At 43.6% G+C, this 21,256-nt stretch overlaps 1 protein-coding gene across 4 annotated transcripts in view; it reads right to left on the bottom strand.

Annotated features, from left to right (window-relative positions):
• Positions 1 to 21,256, bottom strand: part of LOC132780316 (leucine zipper protein 1) — a 67,060-nt gene extending 45,804 nt beyond the window's left edge. For 2 of the 4 annotated variants that reach the window (XM_060783946.2, XM_060783948.2), the window contains exon 1: positions 21,122 to 21,256. The gene's annotated coding sequence lies outside the window, so the exon portion shown is untranslated. Of the gene's footprint in view, positions 1 to 15,345; positions 15,503 to 21,121 lie in introns of those variants that run through there. The other 2 variants (XM_060783945.2, XM_060783947.2) reach the window with 1 other exon arrangement.

Raw genomic sequence — 21,256 nt, 5'->3', positions numbered from 1 at the left:
TCTTGGTGGTCTACGGACTACAGGTTGGGAACCACTGGTCTACTGCATCATAAAATGTCCAAATTGCAGTCAAAAGGGCTGGCATTAAACTATACATGCATTAAAAAGTTACATAAAAATCTGGCTTGAGAAGAGAAGATGAAAAGATAAAAGGAGCGAAAATTGGAAAATTTGAATACAAGATACGAGCGTTTGCGGATGATCTATTAGGAACGATTGAGGATCCAGAGAAAAATTTACAAAATTGGATAACAAAAATAGAACAATTCGGAAAAGTGGCAGGCTTTAAAATGAATATGAAGAAAACAAAGCTCCTATTTAAGAATGTGGAAAAGGAGAAACAAGCAAAGATACAACAACAAGTGGGGATAGAGAGTGTTAAGAAAATTAGATACCTCGGAGTCTGGATTACAGCGAGAAATGGTCAACTTCTGAAGAATAATTACGAAATAGTTTGGAAGAAAATTCAAAAAGATCTACTAAAATGGAACTCTTTAAACCTATCACTTCTTGGCCGGATATCTTTAATAAAGATGAATGTTCTACCAAAACTTATATTTCTATTTCAAAATATTCCGATAATAAGAAATCAAACCCTATTCAAAAAATGGAAGAAGGATTTATTGAAATTTGTCTGGAAAGGAAAAAGGCCAAGAATAAACTACATAAATCTGATAGATAAAAAATCTAGAGGAGGGTTGGGATTTCCTGATTTGAAGACTTATCATGAGGCATGTGCTCTGTCATGGATAAGAGACTGGATGACGTTAGACAAAGAAAAGTGTTTAAATTTAGAAGGTCATGACCTGAGAGTAGGATGGCACGCATATGTTTGGTATAATAGAGAATTAAAAGAAAAAAAATTTGGTAATCATTTTGTGCGAGCCTCCCTACTGAGGACATGGATGAGATATAAAGCTCTCTTTTACAAAAACACACCATTGTGGGTTTCAGCAATGGAGGCACATCAAAGAAGATTGTTAGGATGGAGGGTTTGGCCAAGATATAAGGACATCTTGGTAAAAGGGAAAATGGAGATTAAATCTTTTGAACAACTCAAGAACTCTTATGGCAATATAACTTGGTTACATTATTTACAAATTAAAGAATATTTCAAACAAGATCAAAAAATTGGTTTTGACTGGGAAGAAAACACATGGGATAAAGTATTAAGAATACAAAAGAAAACAGTGACAATACTCTATAATAAATTGGTCCAATGGCAAACGGAAACTGAACAGGTGAAAACATGTATGATTAAGTGGGCCGAAAATTTAAGACGACCCATCCAGTTTAGAGAATGGGAGCAAATATGGAACAAAAAGTTGAAATATACATATGCCATGGACCTGAAAGAAAATTGGTATAAAATGTTTTATAGATGGTATCTGACACCGAATAAACTTAGTCATATGTATCAAAATGTCTCAGATAAATGTTGGAAATGTGGGGAACAAACAGGCACATTCTACCATATGTGGTGGACTTGTAAGGATACAACTAAGTTTTGGGCTTCGGTCCATGAGGAAACACAAAAGATGTTGAAGAAGAGATTCAAAAAGAAACCTGAGTATTATTTATTGGGATTTACAGATTCGGATTTTAAACTGGATGAGAATGAAGACAAATTATTTACATACTACACTACAGCGGCAAGGATTGTTTTTGCCAAATATTGGAAGAATGACCAAATACCGACCATTGAAGAATGGTTGGAGAAAGTTAAAGAAACAAGAGACATGGATGAACTAACTTTTTTGATGAGAAGAAATACTGGAAAATCGCTAAAGAGAACAGACTGGACCTTTTTCTATGACTACGAAAAGAAACTTAAAGATAAAAGTTTTAGAGGACAAGAATAGATAAGTAAGTTGGAGAAGTAGAGTGAGAAGATCCTGAGGTTGGAGTGGAGGTCATTTTAGATTAGTTTAGGTGTTTTTTTTTGTTGTGTTTTTGTGCTACCCTTCCTTCTTTTCTATCCTCTTGTTATTGTTCCCCCTCTTTCCCTGTGTTGATTTATAAAATGTTTAATAAAAATTATTTGGGAAAAAAAATAAAAATCTGGCTTTCCAGCTAGTCATTCACATTGCCTTTAAATAATTTCAAGATTATGTACTATCCTAGAACAGCTGGTGGGATTTATTCAAGCATGGCAGTCCACAAAATTGTTTCATCGCCCTCTCTCCCTCTTTTAAAAAACTGGCTCCTCTTTTCATTGTTGCAAGTCATGGCCCTTCTATGATACATCTTTACATAATGTGAGAAGTTGGCCAAATATGTAGAAGAGCTCATTGTGAAATGTGTAACATAAGGAATATATCATACAAATGAGACCTGTGAAAATGTCGCAACAGAGACTTCCTGTTCATTGTTCCACTCACTCCGCCATGACCGCCTCCACATTAATCCATTCCATTATTCCAGTCTTCCTTCCTTTCCTCCCTAGTTATCTGTGCCCTCTGTCACTAATAGTTAAGCAACATTCTGTTGCCTCCGAGTCAGCGTTTCTCAACCTGGGGGTCGGGACCCCTGGGGGGTCATGAGGGGGTGTCAAATGGATCACCAAAGACCATCAGGAAACACAGTGCTCTCTGGATGTAGGTGAACTACAACTTCCAAATTCAAAGTCAATGCCCACCACATCCTTCCAGTATTTTCTGTTGGTCATGGGAGTTCTGTGTGCCAAGTTTGGTTCATTTCCATCGTTGGTGGAGTTCACAATGCTCTTTGATTGTAGGTGAACTATAAATCACAGCAACTGCAACTCCCAAATGACAAAATCAATGCCCCCCAACCCTACCAGTATTCAAATTTGGGTGTATTGGGTATTTGTGCCAAATTTGGTCCAGTGAATGAAAATACATCCTGATATTTACATTACAATTCATAGCAGTAGCAATAAAAATAATGTTATGGTTGGGGGTCGCCACAACATGAGGAACTGCATTAAGGGGTCACGGCATTAGGAAGGTTGAGAACCACTGCTCTAAGTGTACCCACACATTTAGTGTACCCATACTGGAGAATGCCCTTCCAACTAAGGTCCCTGTGTCCCACTCCCATCTTTTTGTATTTCTGAAAAGCCTGGCATTCACCCAGGTCTTGTGCTCCCTCCCTTCTGTGGCTGGATGGTGCCATTTTGTCTGCACCTCCCCACACCCAGACATTGGAGGAAGAAACAAACATACCTGCAAAAGAGAATTTAAGTACACCCACCATTCCATAACAAAGTGTGTGGATTAACCTAGGCTTATCAAACTACACCCTCCCCACACACACATAGTTACACAGAAAAGCCTTCTTTGATCCTTTTAAGTACTTTGGAAAGGCCCTTCAAACAGTTGTGGCAGCCACCCTATTAAAATTACCTTTAGGTTCTAGCCTCCATCTTTACTAGTCCTGAGAACAAGATTTTGTACACAACCAGAATATTGACCGACAGACACATATCCTGTATTTCCACCCATGCTATCACCAATCCCTTCATACTTCTGGTATGTGATGGAGATCAGCTAAAGTATTATTTTTTCCATTAGCTCCCTAATCCTTAAAGCATACTTGGGCTGCTTCTGGGCATTGTTTCACCCATTTTCCACTGATCTACCTGTCTCCATATTGCGCCTGACAGCAGTTGTGTTTGTAAACCCCAGGTATAACCAGTTGTTGTCAAGCAGGCGTCAAAGAAGGCAAAGAATTCAGCATGGTTAAATGTATAGAAACTGTTTCATGCACAAAATCATTGTATGAAATTATCTTCAGGCATAGATGTACATAAGACATAAATTTATTCTGTGTTTGACTTGGGTCCCATCTCCAAGATATCTTATCATGTTTGCATACACAAATACAGATTTATTCAAAAGTATTGAGAATGTGGTGGTCTGGATGCTCGACTAGGACACTGGGAGAAGCTTACTGGACTGGTAGCCACATTTGAAATGCTATAAGCTCTGAAATGTGTGCCACATAGAACATGGCAGGATGGATTTGGACCGCGGGCCTTGGCCATGACACTCAGGACCCAGCATGGGCCAATGGGCTCTCCCGGTGTTTTGGACCTCAACTCCCACAATCCCCACAGCCTCAGGCCCTTTCCTTTCCCCCCTCAGTCACTTAAGCGGACAAGGAAAGGGAAAAGTAAAAGGAAGAGGCCTGAGGCTGTTAGGAATTGTGGGAGTTGAAGTCCAAAACACCTGAAGGGCCCAAGTTAGCCCATGCCTACTCTGAACGCATCTACACTGACATATAATCCAGTTCAAAACAGGTAAGCCCACCTTCAGGAGTGCTGTGCATTAAGAACCAATCACATATGCCAGGCCTGAGGGGACTAAAATTAGGGCATCTGCTGCTAAGATTGCTGGTTGAATTAAAGCAGATTGGCATAGTTTTCTGCCTCCTAGTGGCATCAAAATGATCTTTCCGCGTACATTTTTTGGCTGAAAGGGGGGAAATGGCTTGCAAACCTGTGTAGATTATTGGGTAGAATAATCAGAGTATCAGAGTGATCCTCATGCATAGGCACCAGCAGCTGGCTAATGGAAAGGAAATGGGCTTGTCTCCTCTTGCTACTCACACTGGGCTTCCACAATAAGAATCCAGTCCCCTAGTAGTTACATTTTACCTTAAAACTCCACATTTCTAGCATTGCAGTAACTTAAACTTTCAGTCAAGCATTAAGAAATACACTTTAGGGCGGCATCCAACGAAAAGGAGCACATTACCAATGGAATGCGAACACAGCAAATAGAAGAGTCCCAGGTGTTAATGGTTTTCAATGTCTCATTCTTGACAATGTTAGAAATGTAAGGAATAAAAGAAAATTTCATGGGCAAGGCGGGTGGGCGGGTGGGCAGGCGGGGGGGGGGGGGAGAGAGAATTCTTATTTGTGAGAGGCAATGTTCTCATGAGCTACACCTCAAACTTTCCCCTTGTTTCAACTTGGCGGAACAAAGTCAGAAATGGGCTTAAGGTAGAGCCTGTAGTGTCTGCCCAGGATATATCCCTGCTTGAGGCAAAGGACTAAACAGCAGACCTGACCTGCCATTGACACAAGCTGATGGTCTAGAGGAGGAGCTGGGGAGTGCCCCCTAATATTTGCTACCTAAGACTGTTGTCTAATTTTGTTTAATGGAAGGACAATTTGGGAGCTAATCCAAAAGGGTCAGTATTTTTTTTTTTTCATGTCAGGAGCGACTTGAGAAACTGGAAGTCACAACTGGTGTGAAATGCCAGCACAACGGTTTAACCCATTGACACCACCTTGGGGTCAGTATGAAACTATAAGAAATTAGTAGTTCCACACAGAGTGTGTGAAGCACATGGAGTTAGCGGTCTCATTCTGCTTTCAATGTCTGCCTTGCATAGCACACCAGAAAAATAAGAAATAAGGGCTGTCAATTTTGGTTCTATCTTCGTGAGCCTTCAACAGTTGTGTTTGTTGCACAGGCTTTCAAATTGCCTGTTAACTTACAGCAACCCCATAGAGTTTTATGTAGGCAGAGGTAGTCCTGCCAGGACTGGCCCTCCTTAGCTTCCAAGATCCGACAGGATCTGGTACTTTTGAGATATTTGAGAGGGCGGGCTTAGCACGGCAGGCTAAACCATTGTTCTGCAGAAAAATCCTGCCGAAAGGCAGATCGGCAGGTTGAGCCCGGGTCGGGGTGAGCACCCACCGCTAGACCAGCTCACCTGCCCACCTAGCAGGTCGAAAGCAGAAATGCAAGTAGATAAAATAGGTACCGCTTTTAATGAGGAGGTAATAAATGTGCTCTTAAGGGCATTGATTGGAGGAAAACTCCTCAGCATGGAAGATGGAGCAACAGAATCCCTCTGTGGCCAGAGTCAAGCAAAGCCTCCAAGATGCTGAAAATAAGATTGTATGATCAGCACTGAAAGTTTACCATATGTGTGTCCTGTAAAGCCGCTCTGAATCCCCATCGGGGTGAGAAGGGCAGGGTATAAATATGGTAAATATTTAGGATTGTTCCTTTAACAGTTACTCAGTTCAAAATATAACTCCTGTTGAGAGAAAAATGATGCTACTTTGCCAACTAACAGAGCACTTAGCAATGTTCTCTCCCTGCAGCTTGACCACACTGGGTGTTGCAGTCCAAAAAAATATTTTTTCCAACTTTAGCCCTTCTTTGTTAACAAAGAATGCTTGTAGGGGTTCACTTCAGTGGTAGCACCAGGAAAAATGGCACCATGCTGAGATATTTTGCTGCCAGAAGCAGAACAACAATGTGCCCCCTTTCCTTAGGCTCAAATAATCAGAAGTTGCTCCACTCATTTTGTTATGTCTGCATCTATTTTATTATATCCCACATTTTTCGTAGTATTAGGCCCAAGGTAGCTGAGAACTGGACCGTTCTTTGCACCCCGAGAAACCATTGCCCTGGAGCTCACTTATTTAATGTATAACCTGCCTTTCTTCCATATGGGACCCAAACAACTCACGCAATAATTAAAGTAATATAGCTAAAAACAATCTGAAACACAAATATTAAAAACTCTGAAATGCTTAGAAACATGAATTTAGTATAGTTAAAAGGACATTAAAATCAACATGTTGTGCACCAAGCGGTTAAAAGCTGAAGACCTGTTTAAATAAGAAATTGGTCTGCCAGCAAAAAGAATGCAGGAAAAGGAACAACTGCACATCCCTTGGCAGCATCCAAAGTTTAGGAGCAGCCACCAGGAAGGACTGCACTAGCTATATCTGTGATCTTTAAACCTGGGTCGATTTGTATAGGAACATACAGACATGCACAGAATTGAGCTGTGATGTTTATGTTTGGTAGGAAATGTTGAAATTCATTTTTTTAAATTTCATATTTTCCACCGACTATCCTTTGAGCCCACCCTGTGGTCTTTAGAACACAACTTGAACACAGTTCCCCTCCGAAATGAATTTTACTTCGGGAACAAAAACATGCCCTACTCTTGTATTGGAGCCAACTTCTCTTAAAATCTGTCATTAACCTATTATCCACCAACACACTTCTCAGTGCTGCTTCAGGCATGAAAGGAAGAAAGGATGTTTTTGGAAAAAGAAAACCAAAACCATCTTCAGTCTAAAAAATGAAATAAGCATGGCAAAAAGAAAAAAAACATAGGGAAAGCCCAAAACATTCAACAACTCGCTATTAATAAAAGAATCACCATGGCAAATGGCATTCCTTCTTTGTTTAGAATTACTTTTCCCTCATTCTACATGCTCAGAGGCATCATATATGCCAATGATGCCACGAAAATTAGGAAACATTTTAACATGGGGGCGGGGGGGAGCAGGAAAAGCAATGGAAACAACACAAAGGTATGGAATTGGATATATAAAAAAACTTTTTTCCATGTCTGGAGTGACTTGAGAAACTGCAAATCACTTTTGGTGTGAGAGAATTAACAGCCTGTCCAGGGGATGCCCAGTTGTTTTACTATCCTTTGGGAGGCTTCTCTCATGTCCCTGCATGGGAAGCTGGAGCTGACAGACGGGCGCTCACCCTGCTCTCAGATTCGAACCACCGACCTTTCGGTCTGCAGTCCTGCCAGCACAAGGGTTTAATCCATTGTGCCACGGGGGCTCCATAAGAAAATGGTAAGTGGGCTGAAATACATTTTAATTCCATTCTCATAATAACCGTGTTAACCAAGTTTAAACACGCAAAGAATAATAATAGTAGTCATAGTAATGTAATGTTTTATAGTTTTTATGTTGATGTATTATATTTTATGTATTTTATGTATGGCATCTTTGTGTGCTATTTTGTAAGCCGCCCAAGTCCCTACGGGAGATGGTGGAGGGATATAAATAAAGTTTTACTATTATTTATTATAGTAGTATTGGTAACAAATGCAATAATAATAATAATAACAACAACAATAGAATCTGCTGAATGATGCAAGACAGAAGAAAGGTTATTTTATGACTTATTCATATATGGCATAATTAAAATAAGGAATGTGCTTTCAGGAGGTGAGCAAACGGTTACCACCCTGGGTGGCTTTAAAAGGCAATTAGATGAATTCATTGAGTGTCATCTACTAGTTTTGATGGCTATATCATCTGCAATGTCAAAAGGAATACACCTCTGCTGGGGAACATAGAACAGAAGGGTGCTACTACATTCATGTCCTGCTGTGAGAGCCCTACAAGCATCTGGTTGACCTCTATGGGAACAGAACGCTGGACTGGATAAGCCTTTAGTTTGGCCCGTTCCAGCTCTTCTGGCGGTTCTTCCAGAAGTTCAACATTCCTACTTCCAAAATACAGAAACACACACACACATTCTTCTTACTACCTTGGTTTTCAGGCCTGTTTTTTGGAGTTCTTCAGAGCGCTGATTCAGAGGCTTGCATTAGGTAGACAACTCCGCATCTGTAGGCTTGTCCACTATGTCCTGCCTCATGTACAGAGGAAGAATTGTTGGAGGCTACAGACAATGCCATTGCTGTTGCCCGTTTCTGGTCAAAAAAAATTTAGCTGCCTGCGCTCCTTCTATTTTTATCAATTTTATACGAATTTATGCAATGCTTTTGATACAAAATAAATAAATAAGGTAGACCGCATCAGCTCAGTTTCTTAGCTATGGTTATCATGATTTTTTATGGATGAGCAGATGGTGACTAGTATATGACATATGTTCTATATCTCATAAACTAGAGTTCATAGGGGGAAACTGGTGCCATTTTAAGACACAGAAAGTCAAATATATCCAGAAACAGGTGTAATATTTGTGGCAACAAATGTGTGTTGATCAGATTTTTTTAAAAAGCATGCTCAGGTATAAGCAAAGTGCCTTTCTTTTAAGTAACCACAGGGCACTGGTAATTGGAGAGAACGGAGGAAAGAATGCTGCCTTTGGCTTGCTGAGCCAAATTTAGTATCAGAGCACCAACAGAGGAACCGGGCACAATTAATAATTAAGGAAAGCAAAAACCCTTGTCCTGCTTCTCTTTCAGACAATAGCTTGGCCACAGCCAAAAGTGCTGAATTCCATAGAACTTTAGTGAAAACAAATGCATTGTTTCCTCAGAAAGCAATGGTCTGGCTCCTTCCCATGCTCCTAAAACAGTCTTGCTCACTCATCAGCCCTGAATAAATAAAAATAGACCCAGAAGGCAATAAACATGCTCAGATTCACACCCAAAATCTGCTTCTATGAGCAAGGGAGCTGGTTTCATTTTAGAGAAAGCTGCAAAAATTCCTCAGAGTAAATTGAGCACAAACATCTCTACCCTGGGGGTGAAGTTTGATTAAAACAAGTCTTCCTGACGCAGATGAGTTCTTGACTGGTTACTGCATTTTGAGCTTCCCTGAACCACTTGCCCATTGGGTATGCTCTATGCAGGCGCTCCCTTCAGGTCAAAGCTCTCCAAAATGTGTCGTGACACATTGGTGTATTGGCTGCACCGTGTAGGTGTGTCACACAAATGTAGTGAGACACCTCTGAGTCTATGTGAAATAAGCAATGAATCACATTTTTTTAAAGATTTCATGAGATAAATGCTCATACATTTCATTATTATAATTTATGTATACGTTAGTATCTCTTATAAGAGGTTGGTTTAAGCTGCAGTTTGCTAGTAAAACTGAATTACTGTGTCGCAAAATGATGCATGACTAAAAAGTGTGTCAACAACATGAAATGTTTGGAAAGCTCTAGGTCTTCACAGCAGACTAAAAAAGTAGAAACAAACATAACACATGAAGGCTACCATTTTTCAGACTGTTGAACACTCATAGCATCCCATTCCAGCAATGGAAAAAGTATTGCCAGCCAGACGCTGCTGGACTTCAGTTTGACCATTTCCCCACAACACTGATGATACAAGAAGGACCCATGGGAGATCATAGAATCATAGAATCAAAGAGTTGGAAGAGACCTCATGGGCCATCCAGTCCAACCCCCTGCCAAGAAGCAGGAATATTGCATTCAAATCACCCCTGACAGATGGCCATCCAGCCTCTGCTTAAAAGCTTCCAAAGAAGGAGCCTCCACCACACTCCGGGGCAGAGAGTTCCACTGCTGAACGGCTCTCACAGTCAGGAAGTTCTTCCTAATGTTCAGATGGAATCTCCTCTCTTGTAGTTTGAAGCCATTGTTCCGGTTCCTAGTCTCCAAGGAAGCAGAAAACAAGCTTGCTCCCTCCTCCGGTCCAAAAACATCCAGAGGTCCACACATTTATCTGCTCTTCAAATGGCATAACATTAAAACTGCCCAATGTATTAACAATGTATTTCTCTAGGCAGGAAGCAGCCAGGCTTTGAAGCTGCAAGGGCCATTTAGTGCTAAGCAAGGTGGCCACTGGGGCTAAGCAAGGAGCCCCCAGTGGTGAAGTGGGTGAAATTGCTGAACTGCTGAACTTGTCGACTGAAAGGTCGCAGGTTCAAATCCAGGGAACATCATGAGCTCCCACTGTTAGCCCCAGCTTCTGCCAACTTAGCAGTTCGAAAACATGCAAATGTGAGTAGATCAATAGATACAGCTCCGTTGGGAAAATAACAGCGCTCCATGCATTCATGCCGGACACATGACCTTGGAGGTGTCTACAGACAACACTGGCTCTTTGGCTTAGAAATGGAAATGAGCACCATGTTGCCAACTGCAACATTCAGGAGGAAACCATGAAAATGAACAAAATCTGGCTACAAGTATTAAAATACTCTAAAATCAGGACAACAGATAAAGAACAACTCTCAAAAAACAGGGGAATTCCAGACAAGAAACAACCAGGGCCAGCTAATCAACTCCCAACAAAGATTTCCCCCCAGGCTAGGAAGCAGCAAAGCCTTGGAAGCTGCAAGGCTATTCAATGCTAATCAAGCTGGCCAACTACAACATTCACACTTGCTTCCAACACACAAGAGTTCTTACTCCCACCCTGGACATTCCACAGATATATAAATCCCACTTGCCTAGCTGCCAACAGACCTCACAACCTCGGAGGATACCTGCCACAGATGTGGGTGAAATGTCAGGAGAGAATGTTCCTGGAAAACTCACAGCAACTTATTAACATTCACTTCCCCTGCCCCAATAGTGACCTCCTGCAGAGTAATCCAACCTCTGTATTGACAAGTACAGGTTTGATAGTATGTCACTTGAAACTGTAAACATGAGCAATGACAACCAGGAGTTCTAACACACGATGCTGTATTTGTTCTAGTTTAAAAAGAAAAAAAAATATATAGTCATAGATGGGATCACTAGGGTTTGTTCAGGAACAAGTGGTGTCCAGCAGGCTGCTTCCTGCCTGGGGGAATCCCCTGTTGGGTGTTAGCTGGCCCCGACTGCCTTTTGTCTGGAATTTTTCCGCTTCATCGAGGATACCAACAGGGGATTCCCCAGATAGGAAGCAGCCAGGCTTTGAAGCTAAAAGGCCATTCGATGCTGATCAAAGTGGCCAACTGCAGCATTTCAACTTGCTTCGAGTAGGTGAGGTTCTTTCTCCCACCCTGGACATCATTCCACAGATATATAAACCCCACTTGCTTAGTTTCCAACAGATCTCACAACCTCTGAGGATGCCTGCCATAGATGTGGGTGAAAAGTCAGGAGAGAATGCTTCTGGAACATGGCCATACAGCCCGGAAAACCGACAGCAACCCAGTGATTCTGGCCATGAAAACCTTTGACAACACATTATTATTTTATTAATTTATACCCCACTTTATCTCTCCTGAAGGAGACTCAAAGGGACTTAACATAAAAACATTAGCATACAAATTAAAATATACAAATATGCAAACATTAAAATTGAATTAAATATAAAAAGTATTTTAAAAATTCAGTTAAAATCTATTGCCGGCCTTGCCAGACTGTTGCGATAATAAAAGACTTGAGAAGAACAAACAAAACAGAATAATAAACCATGTATTTTTTAAAGGAATGTGTTGTATACATAAAGCAACAACAGCGGACCGTTTATTGCTGCTGCTGAATCTGTCTCCCAGATTCATGCGGCCTAATTGCAATGGCTTCCAGCATTAAACTCCAAGGATCCAAGGTTTCACTTTCTCCTTAGAGTCATGTGCTCCATCCAAACTTTTCATGCCATCCGACCTAAGGGGTTTTTTTCCCCGTGTCTGGAGTGACTTGAGAAATTGCAAGTTGTTTCTGGTGTGAGAGAATTGGCTGTCTCCAAGGACGTTGCCCAGGGGATGCCTGGATGTTTTACCATCCTGTGGGAGGCTTCTCTTATGTCCCTGCATGGGAAGCTGGGGCTGACAGACAGGAGCTCACCCTGCTTCCCGGATTCGAACCGCCGACCTTTCGGTAAGCAGTCCTGCCAGCAAAAGGGTTTAATCCATTGCATTACAACCTTTTTCTTATCGAACTGCTTCCTGGATACAATATTTAAGAGCTCCACGATAGGGCGAAAGGCAAGATACAAAGTTTTACTGTTACGGATTCATCCATTGTGGGGAAAGCCCAATTTCTACCCATGACAATGCCGTAAAGGACACTGAGGCCCCTTCCACACAGCTGAAGAAAATCCCACATTTTCTGCTTTGAACTGAGATATATGGCAGAGTAAATTCAGATATTCTAGTTCAAAGCAGATATTGTGGGATTTTCTGCCTTGTTGTTCTGGGTTATATGGCTGTGTGGAAGGGCCATGAAAGAAGGAGAAAGAAAAATGGCAGAAATAAAACCATAAAGCAGGGGTGTCTAGCTCATTTTCATCCCTAGGCTATATCAGCGTTATGGCTGCCTTCAAACAACCATGTAGAATCATAGAGTTGGAAGAGACCTTGTGGGTCATCCAGTCCAACCCCCTGCCAAGAAACAGGATAATCACAAAGCACCCCGACAGATGGCCATCCAGCCTTTGTTTAAAAGCATCCAAAAAAGGAGCCTCCACGACACTCCAGGGCAGAGAGTTCCACTGTTGAACAGCTCTCACAGTCAGGAAGTTCTTCCTAATGCTCAGGTGTGATCCTGTAGTTAGAAGCCATTGCTCCACGTCCCGGTCTCCAGGGCAGCAGAAAACAAGCTTGCCCCCTCCTCCCTATGGCTTCCACTCACATCTTCTACATGGCCCTAATCATGTCTCCTCTCCAGGCTAAACATGCACAGCTCTTTAAGCCACTCCTCATAGGGCTTGTTCTCCAGAGCCTTGATCATTTGAGTCAACCTCCTCTGGACACATTCCAGTTTGTCAACATCTCAATTCAACGGTGCAGTGGTTAAGACTGTGTAAATGTAACTATGCCTTAAGATATCATTAAATAACCTCAGAAACCATATCGCACACGGGCTTCAATCATTGACCACGTTCTGTGAATTTTAACAAACACAAAGCAACATGCAAGCACAACTATTTGAAATGCTACAAGCTCTGAAATGCGGGCCACATAAAACAAGGTGGGCTGGATTTGGATCGCAAACCTTGGGTGTGACACTCTGGACCAGGCATGGGCAAACTCCGGCCCTCCAGATGTTTTTGGACTTCAACTCCCACAATTCCTAACAGCCTCAGGACCTTTCAGGAAAGGGTTTGAAGCTGTTAGGAATTATGGGAGTTGAAGTCTAAAACACCTGGAGGGCTGAAGTTTGCCCACGCCTGGGATAGCTGCTTCTCTACATTCTCCCTTCTCCAGCTCAGTGAAGGCCTACTTAACCAGCTGAGGCAGGAAAAGGAAGGGACCTGAGGCTGTTAGGAATTGTGGGAGTTGACGTCCAAAACCCCTGGAGGGCCCAAGTTTGTCTAAGCCTGGGATAGCTACTTGCTTACAGTCTCCCTTCGCCAGCTTGGTGAAGGCCTACTTAAGCAGCTGAGGGGAGAAAAGGAAGGGGACTGAGGATGCTAGGAATTGTGGGAGTTGAAAGTCCAAAACACCTGGAGGAAGGCCCCAAGTTTCCCCATGCCTGGAATAGCTACTGGCCTACATTCTCCAGCTCGGTAAAAGCCTACTTAAGTGGCTGAGGCGGGAAAAGGAAGAGGGTTGAGGCTGTTAGGAATTGTGAGAGTTGAAGTCCAAAACACTTGGAGGGCCCAAGTTTGCCCATGCCTGGAATACCTGCTTCCCTACATTCTCCCTTCTCCAGCTCAGTGAAGGCCTACTTAAGCAGCTGAGGCAGGAAAAGGAAGGGGGCTGAGGCTGTTAGGAATGGTGGGAGTTGAAGTCCAAAACACCTGGAGGAAGGCCCCAAGTTTCCCCATGCCTGGGATAGCTACTTGCCCACATTCACCCTTCTCCAGCTCGGTGAAAGCCTACTTAAGCGACTGAGGTAGGAAAAGAAAGGCGCCTAAGGCTGTTAGGAATTGTGGGAGTTCAAGTCCAAATCACTTGGCGGGCCGAAGTTTGCTCAAGCTTGAGATAGCTACTTGCCTACATTCTCCCTTCTCCAGCTCAGTGAATGCATACTTAAGCAGCTGAAGCGGGAAAAGGAAGGAGCCTGAGGCTGTTAGGAGTTGTGGGAATTGAAGTCCAAAACACTTGGAGGGCCCAAGTTTGCCCAAGCCTGGGATAGCTACTTGTCTACATTCTCCCTTCTCCAGGTTGGTGAAGGCCTACTTAAAGCAGCTCAAGCGGGAAAAGGAAGGGGCCTGAAGCTGTTAGGAGTTGTGGGAATTGAAGTCCAAAACACTTGGAGGGCCGAAGTTTGCCCAAGCCTGGGATAGCTACTTGCCTACATTCTCCCTTCTCCAGTTCCCTTCTACAGGAAGGGGGCTGATGCTGTTAGGAGCTGTGGGAACTGAAGCCCCAAATACCTAGAGGGCCCAAGTTGGCCCATGCCTGCTCTGGACCCATCTACACTGCCACATAATCCAGTTCAAAGCAGGTAAGCCCACCACCCACAGTGATATGTTTTAGGAACCAATCAGGTTCCAATATGCCAGGCCTGGGCCAACTTGGGCCCTCCCTCCAGGTGTTTTGTGGACTTCCAACTCCCACCGGATGTTAGGAATGGGGGGAGTTGGGGGTCCGAAGCACCTGGAAGGAGGTTGGCCCAAGTTGGCCCAGGCCTGAGACCTGCAAGAAGGAGGGCTTCTGAGGGGCTCCACAGCCTTGAAGAGGCGTTCCACACTCTCCTCCTTCCTCCAGGGGAGCGGGCCTGCAGCTCCTTCTCTCCCGCCCTCCTCCTCCTCCTCCTCCATTTCCTGCGCAGGAAGAAGGGCCCAGCCCTCCCTCCCTCCCTCCTTCCTTCCTTGGGAAGAACCTGGGAAGTTCCCCCAACAAGGCGGGCTTGCGCTCTTTTCCTGAAGGAAACAGCCCAAGAGCGCACTTTCTTCCTCTCTCCCTTGGAACAAAGCGGATGCCTCACATTCCTGGGCTGGGGCAGCACTTTCTCTCTCTCCCTGCCTGTCTCTCTCTCTCTCGCTGCCCCGCTTCCTTACCTCTTTCCCGGAGCCCAGGGCGGCACTGCAGGGCCTCCCCGCCGGGGACCCCTTCTCCTCGAAGCGGGGGGGGGGGGGGCGCTTGGATCCGGCCCGAGTGCTGCAGCGCGGGCGCCTCCTGACAATGAGAGGCGGGGAGCAGCCCGGATGGAGGCAGGCTGGGAGGGGGGAGGAGGAGGAGTGCGTGACGTCAGGGGGCGGGGCGGGAGGGGGCGTGACCGGGAAGGGAGGCCCCGCCCCCGCGTTCCCCACATGCTCATGTTGCTTACTTACTTAGGCGAGCCCTCCTTGTCCCAGTAGGATAATCCTCCAGGGTGGGTCCGTAGGTGACTGTGGAGCCCTGTTCTTGATCTGCATCTTCTCCCACAGTGAGGGCATTGGTTTCCAGACGGAAGGCGGTCCCTTAATGCGCCTTCCTCTTGGCAGGTTTCTCTCTTTCGCCCTCCATTCGTGCCTCTTCAAATTCTGCAGCACTGCTGGTCACAGCTGACCTCCAGCTGGAGTTCTCAAGGGCCAGGGCTTCCCAGTTCTCAGTGTCTATGCCAGAGTTTTTAAGGTTGGCTTTGAGCCCATCTTTACATCTCTTTTCCTGACCACCAACATTCCGTTTTCCGTTCTTAAGTTCAGAGTAGAGGAACTGCTTTGGGAGGCGGTGGTCGGGCATCCGGACAGTGTGGCTGGTCCAGCGGAGTTGATGGTGGAGGACCATTGCTTCAATGCTGGTGGTCTTTGCTTCTTCTAGCACGCTGACGTTTGTCCGCTTGTCTTCCCAAGATATTTGCAGGATTTTCCAGAGGCAGCGCTGATGGAATCATTCCAGGAGTTGCATGTGACGTCTGTAGACAGTCCATGTTTCGCAGGCATAGAGCAGGGTTGGGAGGACAATAGCTTTATAGACATGCACCTTGGTATCCCTACGGATGTCCCAGTCCTCAAACACTCTCTGCTTCATTCTGGAAAATGCTGCACTTGCAGAGCTCAGGCGGTGTTGTATTTCGGTGTCGATGTTGACTTTGGTGGAGAGGTGGCTGCCAAGGTAGCAGAAATGGTCAACATTTTCTAATGTTACACCATTAAGCTGTATCGCTGGCATTGGAGAGGGGTTGGTCAGTGACTGCTGGAACAGCACTTAGGTTTTATCGATGTTCAATGAGAGGCCGAGCTTCTCGTATGCTTCTGCGAAGGTGTTTAGAGTGGCTTGTAAGTCTTCTTCTGAATGCGCACAGATGACGTTGTCATCAGCATACTGGAGTTCTATGACATGTTGTAACCTTGGTTTTGGCTTTCAGTCTGCTGAGGTTGAATAGCTTGCCACCTGTCCGATAGATGATTTCCACTCCGGTGGGAAGCTTCCCATCAACAAGGTGAAGTATCATAGCGATGAAGATGGAGAATAAAGTTGGGGCAATAACGCATCCCTGTTTGACACCGGATTCCACTTTAAATGGGTCACTTTGGGAGCCACTGCTGTCCAGGATTGTTGCCATCATGTCATCATGGAGGAGCCGCAGGATGTTCACAAATTTGTCAGGGCACCCGATTTTTTGGAGGATGGTCCAGAGAGCACTGCGATTCACTGTGTTGAATGCCTTTGCAAGGTCAATGAATGCCATGTACAGAGGTTGATTTTGTTGCCTTCCCTGTTGGTGACACACTAGAGTTCTCAACCTTCCTAATGCCATGACCCCTTCATACAGTCCCTCATGTTGTGGTGACTCCTAACCATAAAATTACTTTAGTTGCTACTTCACAACTAATTTTGCTGCTATTATGAATCGTCATGTAAATATCTGATATGCGGGATGGAGTTTGTGGAGAATAGACCTTGATATTTGGGAGCTGTAGTTGTTGGGATTTATAATTCACCTTCAATCAAACAGCATTCTCCACCAATAATAGAATTGAACCAAACTTGGCACACGGAACTCCCATGGCCAACAGAAAATACTGGGTTTGTTGGGCATTAACCTTGAATTTTGGAGTTGTAGTTCACCTATATCCAAAGAGCACCATAGACTCAAACAATGATGGATCTGGACCAAACTTGACACAAATACTTAATATGTCCAAATGTGGACATTATGGACTTTGGGGAAAATAGACCTTGATATTTGGAAGCTGTAGTTGCTGGGATTTGTACTTCACCTTCAATCAAACAGCATTCTGAACTCCACCAACAGATGGAATTGAACCAAACTTGGCACATGGAGCTCCCATGGCCAACAGAAAATACTAGAAGGGTTTGTTGGGCATTGACCTTGAGTTTGGGAGTTGTAGTTCACCTACATCCAGAGACCACTGTGGACTCAAACAATAACGGATCTGGACCAAACTTGGCACAAATACTGAATATGTCCAAATATGAACACAGGTAGAGTTTGGGGAAAATAGACTTGACATTTGGGAGTTGTCGTTGCTGGGATTTATAGTTCACCAACAATCAAAGAGCATTCCAAACTCCATCAACGATGGAGTTGAACCAAACTTGGCACACGGAACTCCCATGGCCAAGAGAAAATACTGGAAGGATTTGTTGGGCATTGACTTTGAGTTTTGGTGTTGTAGTTCACCTATATCCAGAGAGCACCATGGACTCTAACAATGATGGATCTGGACCAAATACTCAATATACCTAAACTTGAGCACTGATGGAGTTTGGGGAAAACAGACCTTGACATTTGGGAGTTGTAGTTGCTGGGATTTATAGTTTGCCGACTTCCCACATAGAACTCCCATGACCAACAGAAAATACTGTTTTCTGATGGTCCTTGGTGACCCCTCTGATAGCCTCCTTGCAACCCTCCTGGGGTCCCTACCCCCAAGTTGAGAAACGCTGCACTAGATACCATAACCTTTTAGAAAACCAGAATCTCCACAAGCACTTGGAGAAAAATTGCATTCACAACCATTTGAAAATGATAACCTTTTGTAAAAGTATGATCTTCCAGAGAAAAGCCAAAAAAAAAACCTCGTTTGAGTAAAATCTTCTCTTTAGTGTAAAAAAATTTACTCTTTGAAATAACCCAGACAACACCAGGTACCCAATCTAGTTAATTATAAATTAATTGATAATTTATGAATTAGTAATTATTCCTATTTACAGGTATTAAAAGTCCTTACCTTCTGGCATATTGAACTCGGGCACAGTGGTGTTGGTTCTGTTATTCCTAATAATATTAAGAATATTGGTTCTGTTCTTCCTAGTAATATTAATAATATTGGTTATGTGGATTATTAACTGCTGTGTTGATTAATTACTGACTCTATGAAACAAAAGACTCATGTGTGAATGAGGCAGTAATAATGTTTAAAGAAAACCGAGAGCCTTCAGTATAATCAGTGTTGCCCCAATCCAATCACTATCTACTTCTCAATGTTTTAATTTCTTAAATAAATTAATCTTCCTAATAGATCAGCTAAGAAAAAAAATCCCATATTTTCCTCAATGAAATGGAGCCTATCTTGATCTTCCATGCAGCTGCTGCTGCTCTGATTTAATGCTTTGAGATGCATTAATCCAGCATTTGCTAACTCAGCATTATTTTTTCTCTCCCATTCTAATATAACCCCTTCCAATCATAATAGGTTTTAGACAACACCCTCAGCCTTAAAGTATGAGGCTACAGTCTCATATGTAATATCTTTATATCACCTTTAGTCCAAATATTCCTAAGTGTTATAAAGGTAAAGGTTTCCCCTTGACATTAAGTTTAGTCATGTCTGACTTTGGGGGGTGGTGCTCATCTCCATTTCTAATCCAAAGAGAAGGCATTATCCGTAGAGATCTTCTAGGTCAGCATTTCTCAACCTGGGGGTCGGGACCCCGGGGGGGGGGGTCACGAGGGGGGTCAGAGGGGTCGCCAAAGACCATCAGAAAACACAGGATTTTCTGTTGGTTCTGAGGATTCTGTGTGGGAAGTTTGGCCCAATTCTATCATTGGTGGGGTTCAGAATGCGCTTTCATTGTAGGTGAACTACAAATCCCAGCAACTACAACTCCCAAATGTCAAGATCTATTTCAACCAAACGCCACCATTGTTCACATCTAGGGCATATTGAGCATTTGTGCCAAGTTTGGTCCAGATCCATCATTGTTGAAGTCCATGGTGCACTCTGGATGTAGGTGAACTACAACTCCAAAACTCAAGGTCAATGTCCACCAAACCCTTCCAGTATTTTCTGTTGGTCATGAGAGCTCTGTATGCCAAGTTTGGTTCAATTCCATCGCAGGTGGAGTTCAGAATGCTTCTTGACTATAAATCCCAGCAACTGCAACTCACAAATGACAAAATCAATTACACCTCCAACCACACCAGTATTCAATTTTGGGCGTATTAGGTATTTGTGCCCACTTTGGTCCAGTAAATGAAAATACATCCTGCATATCCAATATTTACAGTGCGATTCATAACAGTAGCAAAATGACAGTTGTGAAGTAGCAACAAAAATAATTTCATGGTTGGGGATCACCACGACATGAGGAACTGTATTAAGGGGTTGCGGGATTAGGAAGGTTGAGAACCACTGTCCTAGGTCATGTGGTCAGCATGACTACATAGAGCGCCGTTACCTTCCCTCCGAGGCGGTACCGAGGTGAGTATTGATCTACTCACACTTGCATGTTTTCAAACTGCTAGGTTGGCAGAAGCTGGGGCTAACAGTGGGAGTTCACCCTGTCCCACAGATTCAAACTACCAACCTTCTGGTTAGCAAGTTCAGCAGTTCAGTGGTTGAGTACACCCATATAAGTGTTAAGTACACCCATATAACATCATCCACTTCAGCAGTTTCATAGAATCATTGAGTTTCATAGAATCATTGAGTTGGAAGAGACCTTGTGGGCCATTCAGTCCAATCCCATTCTGCCAAGAAGCAGGAAAATTGCATTCAAAGCACCCCCAACAGATGGCCATTCAGCCTCTGTTTAACAACCTCCAAAGAAAGAGCCTTGTCAAGGTTATACAGTACTCCACAAGCACCATAAGAGTGTTTTGTCCTAATAAATACTTTATTTTGATTTATTAAGTCATATGGTCCTGAAAAAAAATCACTGGCATACTATCACAGAGTAATCAAAAGCAAACTGGGCCACCTCCTCTAGAATGGCTTTGCTGAATGTCACTGTGCTGTTTCAGACACACATAAAGTGAGGATCGCAGCCTTCATTGACTACCACGAACCATCCCTGAGAACACAACCAGATCACCCAAGTTTCTGCAGGAGTTCCATCCCATTGCAGGAGATGTGTCCCCCACAAGTAAAACAGAAAGTTCTGCTACACAAAATCCACGGGGATGGTTTGCCTTTGAGTTCAAGAGCTGCTTTCTTAAAACACATTTATTTGGAAGCAACTCCCACCCATGTGGGTTGTTGTGAGTTGTCCGGGCTTTATGGCCATGTTCCCGAAGCATTATCTCCTGACGTTTCACAACCTTTGAGGATGCCTGCCATAGATGCAGGCAAAATGTCAGGAAAGAATGCTTCTGGAACATGGCCATACAGCCCGGACAACTCACAAGAACCCAGTGATTCCGGCCATGAAAGCCTTCTGAAAATACATTCTCACCCATGTGTCAGCTACATTTTTTCCCTAAGGATCTGAAATACAATGGGCCATGCTGTAATACCCTGATCAGGCTTTCTTCTTCCATTAGCATCCTCTTCTCATAGCATAATGCAGTACAATAGAGAGAAATCAGGCAACTGTACAAAACAAGACTCTTCTAACCTGGCAAAAGGAAATCAATTGTTGGAGGAGGCAGGGACTCAATCCTACCTGGAAAGAGGGTGAAGATGTCTTGCTTTCAGTCATGCTGGGACAGGCAGCGGCTTTGGTGAAGTGCGGCATTGCACAACGATCCCAGTATGGAGGCAAGGTCTGCTGCTGCAGTGCAAAATCCTGCCAGCAGTG

This window comes from Anolis sagrei, chromosome X (genome assembly GCF_037176765.1).
Source record: "Anolis sagrei isolate rAnoSag1 chromosome X, rAnoSag1.mat, whole genome shotgun sequence".
NCBI lineage: Eukaryota > Metazoa > Chordata > Lepidosauria > Squamata > Dactyloidae > Anolis > Anolis sagrei.
This window is presented reverse-complemented; position numbering and strand designations above follow the sequence as displayed.